This window comes from Cnephaeus nilssonii (genome assembly GCF_951640355.1).
Source record: "Cnephaeus nilssonii genome assembly, chromosome: 24".
Classification (NCBI taxonomy): Eukaryota; Metazoa; Chordata; class Mammalia; order Chiroptera; family Vespertilionidae; genus Cnephaeus; species Cnephaeus nilssonii.
Window position 1 is genome coordinate 6,924,280 of NC_137095.1, and position 8,294 is coordinate 6,932,573.

Consider the following 8,294-nt stretch of genomic DNA (forward strand, 5'->3'; position numbering starts at 1 on the left):
CTCTGGGTGTCTTCGTCGGAAGGGAGTGGGCTGACTGGGGTGGGAAGGACCCACATAGAAATGAGGAGCAGGGCCGCCCACGTGCACACTGCAGAGTGCCAACCGCTACGTTCCTCCCATCCCTGACGCCCTCTTTCCCTCTGGCCCCAGGCCACAGGATCCTCCACTTATTACTGGGCGCGTCTCATTTTCCCACACGGAGCTGTGGGAGATCAGGTGACCAACTCCTCCCAGGTGGCCTTGGGACTTTCCAGGTTTTAAAGTAGAAAGTCCCACATCCTGGGAACCCAGGGAAACCTGGACGGGTAGCTCATCCGAGGCTCAGGTTTCCTCGCGTCCATCTCCCTTGACCTCAGGAGGCCACACACAGGGAGGACCTAGTCTGTGCAGGCCTGTGGCCATGCTCTTCTGCACGCCACCTTGATTCCTGCTTCCCTGCCCCCGCCCCCCGCCCCGTGCCCACGGGGTGAAGCAGCAGTCAGAGCTGTGGGAGAGGGTAAACTGTCCTGGCACCTGTGGGGGCAGCAGGCACCCTACCTGGGCAGAAGACAAGCTGAGGGCGTCTGGTCCACTTTTCCGGGAGGAGAAGCTCATCTGAGGAGGACAAAAACAACAGCTGTCACATCTGGCTGCGCTGGAGGGAGGTCCAGGCTGCGCCCCTCCTGCCTCTCCCCTCAGGCTGGGACTTCCGCGTGGCTGTGCGCGTGATACACCCACGAGTCTGTGCTGCAATACTGGACACGGGACTGGTAGACCCTAGTCCTGGCTAAGCCACTTTTTTACAGAAGACATCTTGTTCCCTCTGGGCCTCAGCTTCCTCATCTGTGCGCTGGGGCTAATAAGCCTAAAAGGCTGGGCACCACTGAGAGCGCTTTGTGAGCTGGACAAGGGGAAATGGGCCAGGTTGGTTTATCTGTGGTTCGCTCCTGAGTGCGCAGAGTTGGGCGTCAGGGGAGGGAGTGGGGAGAGAAGGCATCTTCTCGGCTCAGAGGAGAACAATGAGCCCTCAGAGGCTGGCTGCCTCCCGGTGACCCCTGCCCCCGAGTCTCAGGGAATCACCCGGCTGGAAAGGCCCTGGTTCTCTTGCTGCTAGTTCCCCGGGGGGGGGGGGGGGGGGGGAGAGGAGAAGGGGGGAAGGGGGGAGGTACTCCGGCCAGCAGCAGCCGACTCAGTCAGGGTCCGGGTGAGAAGATGCCCATTCAGATAGTGGATCTAGGTCCGATGTGTTGCTCCATCCATAACGCTGATACTGCGCTACAACCATTTAACCCTAACAACGTCACGAAAGGTACTGTTGCTGTCATTCCCGCTTTCCACATGGGGAAACTGAGGCTAGCAGAGGTTGCCAATGTTACAAACTAGTAAGCGGAGGAACCAGGATTCGGGTCCAGGCAGCCTGGCCCCAGTGCCCATGATCCTACCCTAACCGCTGTCCAGTACGGCCTCTCCCCGCTGCCAGCCAATGAGTGCTGCCCTCCCCCAGACCCCACCACCGGGAGGCCCTGACCCCTGTGCCCTTCCTGCCCTGGGGAAACCTCTCCCCTTGGCTTTCAGCGACAGGAAAAGGAGCAAGGCCGGGAGCTACGAGCAAGAACCCAGGGACGGACATCCCCGTCTCCGGGCACCAGCCTGAGGATGCTGCCCATCCCAGAGGCCTGAGTTCTTTCTCCTCGCCCCGATGCCTTCAGAACAGAGTGGTTGGGTGGCCCTGAGACTGGGGGGGTGGGGGGGGCAGGCAGTCTCCGGGATCCAGGACCCTCTCCTTCCCCCAGGGGGCTCTGCAGGACCTCAACCTGGGTCACTAACACAGGTCTCGTGGGGCTTTCGTGGCAACCCCGGGCTCTGTGCCTGTGCTCTGACCCCAATTTCCGGCCCCTCCCGCCCCATTTCAGTCTCATCCCGGACAAAGGGTTCCTCTGTGAGAGGCAGGGTTTTGGGGTCAGTGCTCCCTGCCGGCCGGCCACCTTCAGTTAGAACAAGGGCTGGGGCAGCCCTGGCTGGTGTGGCTCAGTGGATAGAACGTCGGCCTGCGGACTGAAGGGTCCCGAGTTCGATTCTGGTCAAGGGCACATGCCTGGGTTGTGGGCTCGATCCCCAGTGAGGGCGTGCAGGAGGCAGCCGATCAATGTTTCTCTCTCTCTCTCTCTCTGAAATCAATAAAATATATTAAATAACTAAATGAATAAATAAGAAAAAGGGCTGGGGCCGAGCAGGCCCTTCCCATGAGCCCCCAGCACACGCTGGGCGGCCTTTCCTTCCCTTACAAAGCCTCTGGCCAGAGCGGTCCCACCTGCAGCCCAGCCCGAGCCCCAGCAGCTCACCTTGCAGCAGCCGCGCTCCACACCTTGCTAGGTGCTCTCCTTCTGTGGCCAGGGCAGGGAGGACGAGCGGGCCGGTCCGCCCCTCAGGCAGGTAAGGGAGCCAAGCAGGACGCCCGGAGGGCCTGTTCTGAGCATCAAAGGCTAGGCCAGTCTGGTGGCAGCCAGTTACCCGGAGGCTAGGGTTTGGAGTGGGTAACTGGTACCCTCACCCACCCTCTGCTCCCTCCTCCTGGTGTTCAGCCCCTGCCCCGTGCTTGCTTGTGCCTGCCCTGCCCCTTGTGCCTGCTCTCTGAAGGGGTCCTTCTCCCTCACTGGCCTCCTCAGGGGACTCAAATGCCGCACCCACCATATACCACATCATACAATGTAGTTCTCTCTATATATATAATATAGTTCTCATCATATAACTGAATTCTCTATTCCGCCTTAATAGAGCAAATAATTCTAAATTTAAATTTTTTTCGGACTATAGAAAAAATAACTCCTTAATTTAGGGATCTAGTATAATTTCAAATACGCATGTCTGATTAACACAGCTCCAAAAAACCCTACACATCAATCTCACTCATAAAAGATACATTGTATGTCAGAATGGCTATCATCAACAAACGACAAGTGCTGGCGAGGATGCGGAGAAAAAGGAACCCTCGTGCACTGCTGGTGGGAATGCAGATTGGTGCAGCCACTGTGGAGAACAGTATGGAGTTTCCTCAAAAAATTAAAAATGGAACCATTTGACCCAGTGATCCCACTTCTAGGAGTATATCCCAAGAAACCAGAAACACCAATCAGAAAGGGTATGTGCACCCTATGTTCATAGCAGCACAATGTACAATAGCTAAGATTTGGAAACAAAATAATAAAAGTGCCCATCAGCAGATGAGTGGATTAAAAAACTGTGGTACAGCTACACAATGGAATGCTATGCTGCCGTAAAAAAAGAAGGAACTCTTACCACTCGCGATAGCATTGATGGACATGGAGAGCGATATGCTAAGCGGAATAAGCCAGTTGGAGAAAAATAAATATCACATGATCTCACTTATTTGTGGAATATAATGAACATAAATATATCCAGAGGCAGAGAAGCTTCAAATATGATGAACATGAGAATATGAGAAGCTTCAAATATGAGAAGCTTCAAATAGACCGTCCAACCTCAGAGGGAAGGCAGGGGTAAGAGATCAACCAAAGGACTTGTACGCACACTTGTGTGTGGGGGTAAGAGATCAACCAAAGGACTTGTATGCATGCATATAAGCATAACCAATGGACACAAACACTAGGGGGGTGAGGGCATGTGCGGGAAGGTGGGAGTGGCCGGGGAGAGGTCAATGGGGGGAAAAAGAGACATATGTAATAATCAATAAGGAGTAAAAAGATACATTCCAAATAAAATGCCAATAAATGGTACCCAAAAGGGTATCAAAAGAATAATAATACTTTGACCACACAGAGTTGTTTGGAGATGCTATCAGTATTTTAAAAGACACCATATCGCCCAGCTGGAATGGGTCAGTGGTTGAGCATCAACCTATGAACCAGGAGGTCACGGTTCAATTCCCGGACAGGGCACATGCCTGGGTTGCGGGCTTGATCTCCAGTGTGGGGAGTGTAGGAGGCAGCTGATCCATGATCCTCTCTCATCATTGATGCTTCTATCTCCCTCTCCCTCTCCCTTCCTCTCTGAAATCAATAAAAATATATTTTAAAAAAATAATAAAAGGCACCATATCAAAATGTTTATTATTTGGTGATAAAGTGCTATCTTTAAAACACTGGATTTTCCCATTCTGGAACAGAAAGCTACATTTACTTGAGTTTTTAAAACCTTTCAATAATATTTCCTATTTCCCATAAAAGTATTGTACATCTTTTGTTCAGTATATACATTTCTGCCTTTTATCAAGATCCTATTTATCTATTCCCATTTTGCTAAGTGTTTTGTTTTAAATGAGATATTGAATTTTTTTAGGAAACACCCTATCAGTTGAGATAACCATATAGTTTTAAATCTCTTAACTGCTAATAGAATGATTTACAACAGATTTTCTAATGTTATATCTTTGCTGGGATCAACACCTTCTTGTTCCAGATGGAATGCAGGGTTAATTTGTTAATATTTTATTTTAGAGCTTTGTATCTATGTGCTTTGTGTCTAGTTTTTTCTTGGGCTATTTTTGTTAGATTTTAGTAGTAAGGGGATGTTAATGTTATAAAATAAGTTGAACAACACTCCCCTCCACCCCAATGCTATATATAGCACAACTTCCATCACAGAAAAATTGACAAGTCAAAATAATGTGGCTTGAAGCAGCGTCCTAGGAATAAGGGACAGCATGAGCAGGCACTATAGGATTGAAGAGTAACACTAAGTAGGTTTGGCTTAAGCTGCTAATTAACCTTCAAAGTACAACTCCATTGCCCAAATACTGATTTACTCCTCACTTTATTTTTTAAATAATATTTTTATTGATTTCAGAGAGGAAGGGAGAGAGAGAAATAGAAACATCCATGATGAGAGAGAATCATTGATCGGCTGCCTCCTGCACGCCTCCTACTGGGGATCGAGCCCGCAACCCGGGCATGTGCCCTTGACCGGAATCAAACTTGGGACCTTTCAGTCTGCAGGCTGACACCCTATCCACTGAACTAAAACAGCTAGGGCTACTCCTCATTTTACATAGAGAATAAGATCTTTCTTATTTAACTTATTTTTACATCTCAACCTGGGCTTCCTTGTCTGTGATGTTCGTTTGCCTGGAATGCTGTGATAGCACATCCAAATCCGACCCACCTATCAAGGAAATAGCCCAAATGTCCACAAAAAACTTCTCAGATCCAATCGAACTACGTTTGAATTCACTTGCACTACAACAACCATTTATTGTCGACTGTTGTCTTGCCTACTTCTTAAGCTCTTGACACCTGTAACTGGGCTGGGCAGTGTCACCCCAAAAACTCATGTCCTCCTTGAACCTCGGAATGTGACTTCATCTTGGAAATAGGGTCACTGCAGATGTACTTAGTGAAGGCAGGTCATACTGGAGCAGAGTGGGCCCTCGATCCGAGAGGACGGGTGTCCTTTCAGGAGAAGAGACACAGGGAGGGAGGGGCACAGAGTGAAGAGGCCCGAGTGAAGTGGCTGCAAGCCCAAGAACGCCAAGGATTGCTGGACACCACCAGAAACTAGCAGGAGGCAAAGACAGGATTTACCCGGTTGCAGGGGAAGCGTGATCCTGCCAACACCTTCTTTTCGGATTTCTAGCCTCCGGACCTGTGAGAGAACAAATATCTGTTGTTTAGGCCACCGGGCTTATGGCAGCCTTAGGAAACTAAAACAAGGACTATGATGATTTCTAATTGGTCTGCCTGGCCCCACAGTGGAGTGGAGGGCTACGTAGGTGCTATGTGAAACCAGACAACCAGTGGGTCCGGGCTGCCTGTCACTACGTGAGCCAATGAAGCAGAGACAGGGTTGAATCAAATACGAGTGTTTATTCCAATACTGCTGGCAGTATGAGCATCAGGTCATCCACAAAAAATCTGCTCTGCCTCTCCCTGTAAGCCAGCTGCTTATATGGGGGAGAAGAACAGAGATTATACGGGAAAGTAGGCACGGTATAAACATGAGAGGTTACAAGTCATGTGGGCTTGGGGGTGGGGGTCGCAGAGGGCAGGTGCCTGTGGGCCCCCGGGACCAGATTACAGGCAATAGGGACTGGGGATTGTAATGAGCAGGTGCCTCTAGGACTAGATTGTTTCAGCCCGAGGTTATACATCTACACTAATAAAAGAGAAACATGCAAATTAACCATCACTCCGCCATGCCCACCAGCCAATCAGAGCAAGTATGCAAATTAACCCAACAAAGATGGTGGTTAATTTGCATATGCAGAGGGAGTGAAGACTGAAGACAGCATAGAAGGAAGAGGGAGGGAAAGCGGAAAGTGAGGCGGTGGTGGTGGTGGGAGGGAAAGCACGGAGGTGGGGTGGGGTTGGGGGGTGGTGGCAGCAGGAGGGAAAGCATGGGTGGGGCGGCGGCTGTGGGAGGGAAAGAGCGGGGGGGGGGCGGCGGGAGGGGAAAGCATGGGGTGGGGGGCAGAGGTGGTGGGAGGGAAAGGGCGGGGGGCGGGAGGCGTGGCGGTGGTGGGAGGGAAGCCCGCCAGAAGCCCTATTCTTGCAGGAATCTTCCTGCAATGGGCCTCTAGTCTTTCTATAACAACAGGCAGTTCTTGGGACGGGAGGATGGACTGCATTCCCATGTCAGCTCCCATGTAACGGGGCGTGCCAATCCCAGCCAGATTAGACTGTGCTTTCTTTAATCAGAACAGAATCATCACGGTGAACAGGGCATGATTAATATTTATTTTATTTCTTATATCTAACTAGAGGCCTGGTGCACGAAATTTGTGCACTGGAGGGGTGGGGTGGGGGCGTGGTCCCTCAGCCCTGCGCCCTCTCCCAGTCAGTCAGACGTCCTTAGGGCTGCTGTGGAGGCGGGAGAGGGCTCCTGCACCAGCTCCCCGCCTCCACCCCACACTCACCAGCCAGCGAGCCCCGCTTCTGGCTGAGCCATGCTTCCCCTGTGGGAGCACACTGACCACCAGGGGCAGCTCCTGCATCTGTTGAGCATCTGCCCCCTGGTGGTCAGTGTGCATCACAGCCACCAGTCATTCCTTCTGCCGATTTGCATATTAGCCTTTTATTAATGTAGGAAGGAGGATAGCCAGTCCCCAATATTCTATTTCTGCCCCGAACATATGTAGCCCCTCCCTTGGCAAAGGGACAAGTGAGCCACCAGCAGAACCACCTGGCGCTTAGAGGCGCCTGCTGACACGATGCACAGGCAATGGCCAGTCAGTAAGGGATGGACATTCTTTTTTTTTTTTATCCTCACCCGAAAATACTACTTCCATTAATTCTGAGAGAGTGGAAGGGGGGTGGGGGGGGAGGAAGAGAGAGAAACATCCACGTTGAGACACATCTCATTGGTTGCCTCCCACACGCGTCCTGCAACCCAGGCAGGTGCCCTTGACCTTGACCGGGCATCCAACCCGCGACCCCTCGGTGCGGTGCGCGGGCCGGCGGCGGTCTTACCACTGAGCGCACCGGCCAGTGGTGGGCATTCTCACAGCAGCAGCACGTGGGGCGACACGACACACAAAACACAGAGAAACTAAAAGGAAGGGGGTTGGCGGAGCTCAGCCAGACCCGGGCCGCCGAGGGGAGGCAGCCCCGAAGAGACTGAGGGCGTTCGGAGGCGACGGAGTCTCCAAGCCGCTCTGCCGCGCCCCGCGGAAGGGCTCCCGGCCCTCTCCCCACGCCTCGCACCCCGCGACATGACCTCCTGTCCGGCTGTCCCTCTGTCCGAGCCCCGGGGGGGGTGACACTGGCGGGCCTCGGAAAGAGCGCCTCCCGCCTCATCCCTTCAGAGTCCGCGCGCCCGCGTGCGTCGAGTCCTCTACGTCATCACGCTGTTGCGGGGGGCGGGACTTCCGCCCCACGCCCCGGAAGTCGGGGAGGACTCTTTTCCGGGGTAAAGAAATTGGACTTGGGGTGGAGGTCAAGTACCGGAGGGCTGTCTGCGTCTGTCGCGTCGAGTCAGGCGGGGCGGGTTTCAGGGGGTGCGGCGGGGACCCCTAGTTTAGGGGAGGGGTTGGCGACCCCAGCGAGCGTCCTAACTCATCCTAACGCATTGTGCTCAGCTGTCTCGCCCTCTTTTGGGAAAACGAGCGGGTAGCGGCGGTGGGGAGAGACGTGGAAGGGAGAGAAGTACACAAAGTTTAATTTTAAAAATTCAGTGGGTGAGCTTCATGTCGGGGACACCCTGTGTCGCGTAAGGGAGGTAACGGGAGGGCCCGCCGGGACCCAGATATTCTGACTCTGTGACCTCTCGAGGCATCGGCATCTGCTGCATCAATTTGGACAAGGAAGAGGAGGTCCATTCCAGGTGCCTGGGGAGTCTGTGGC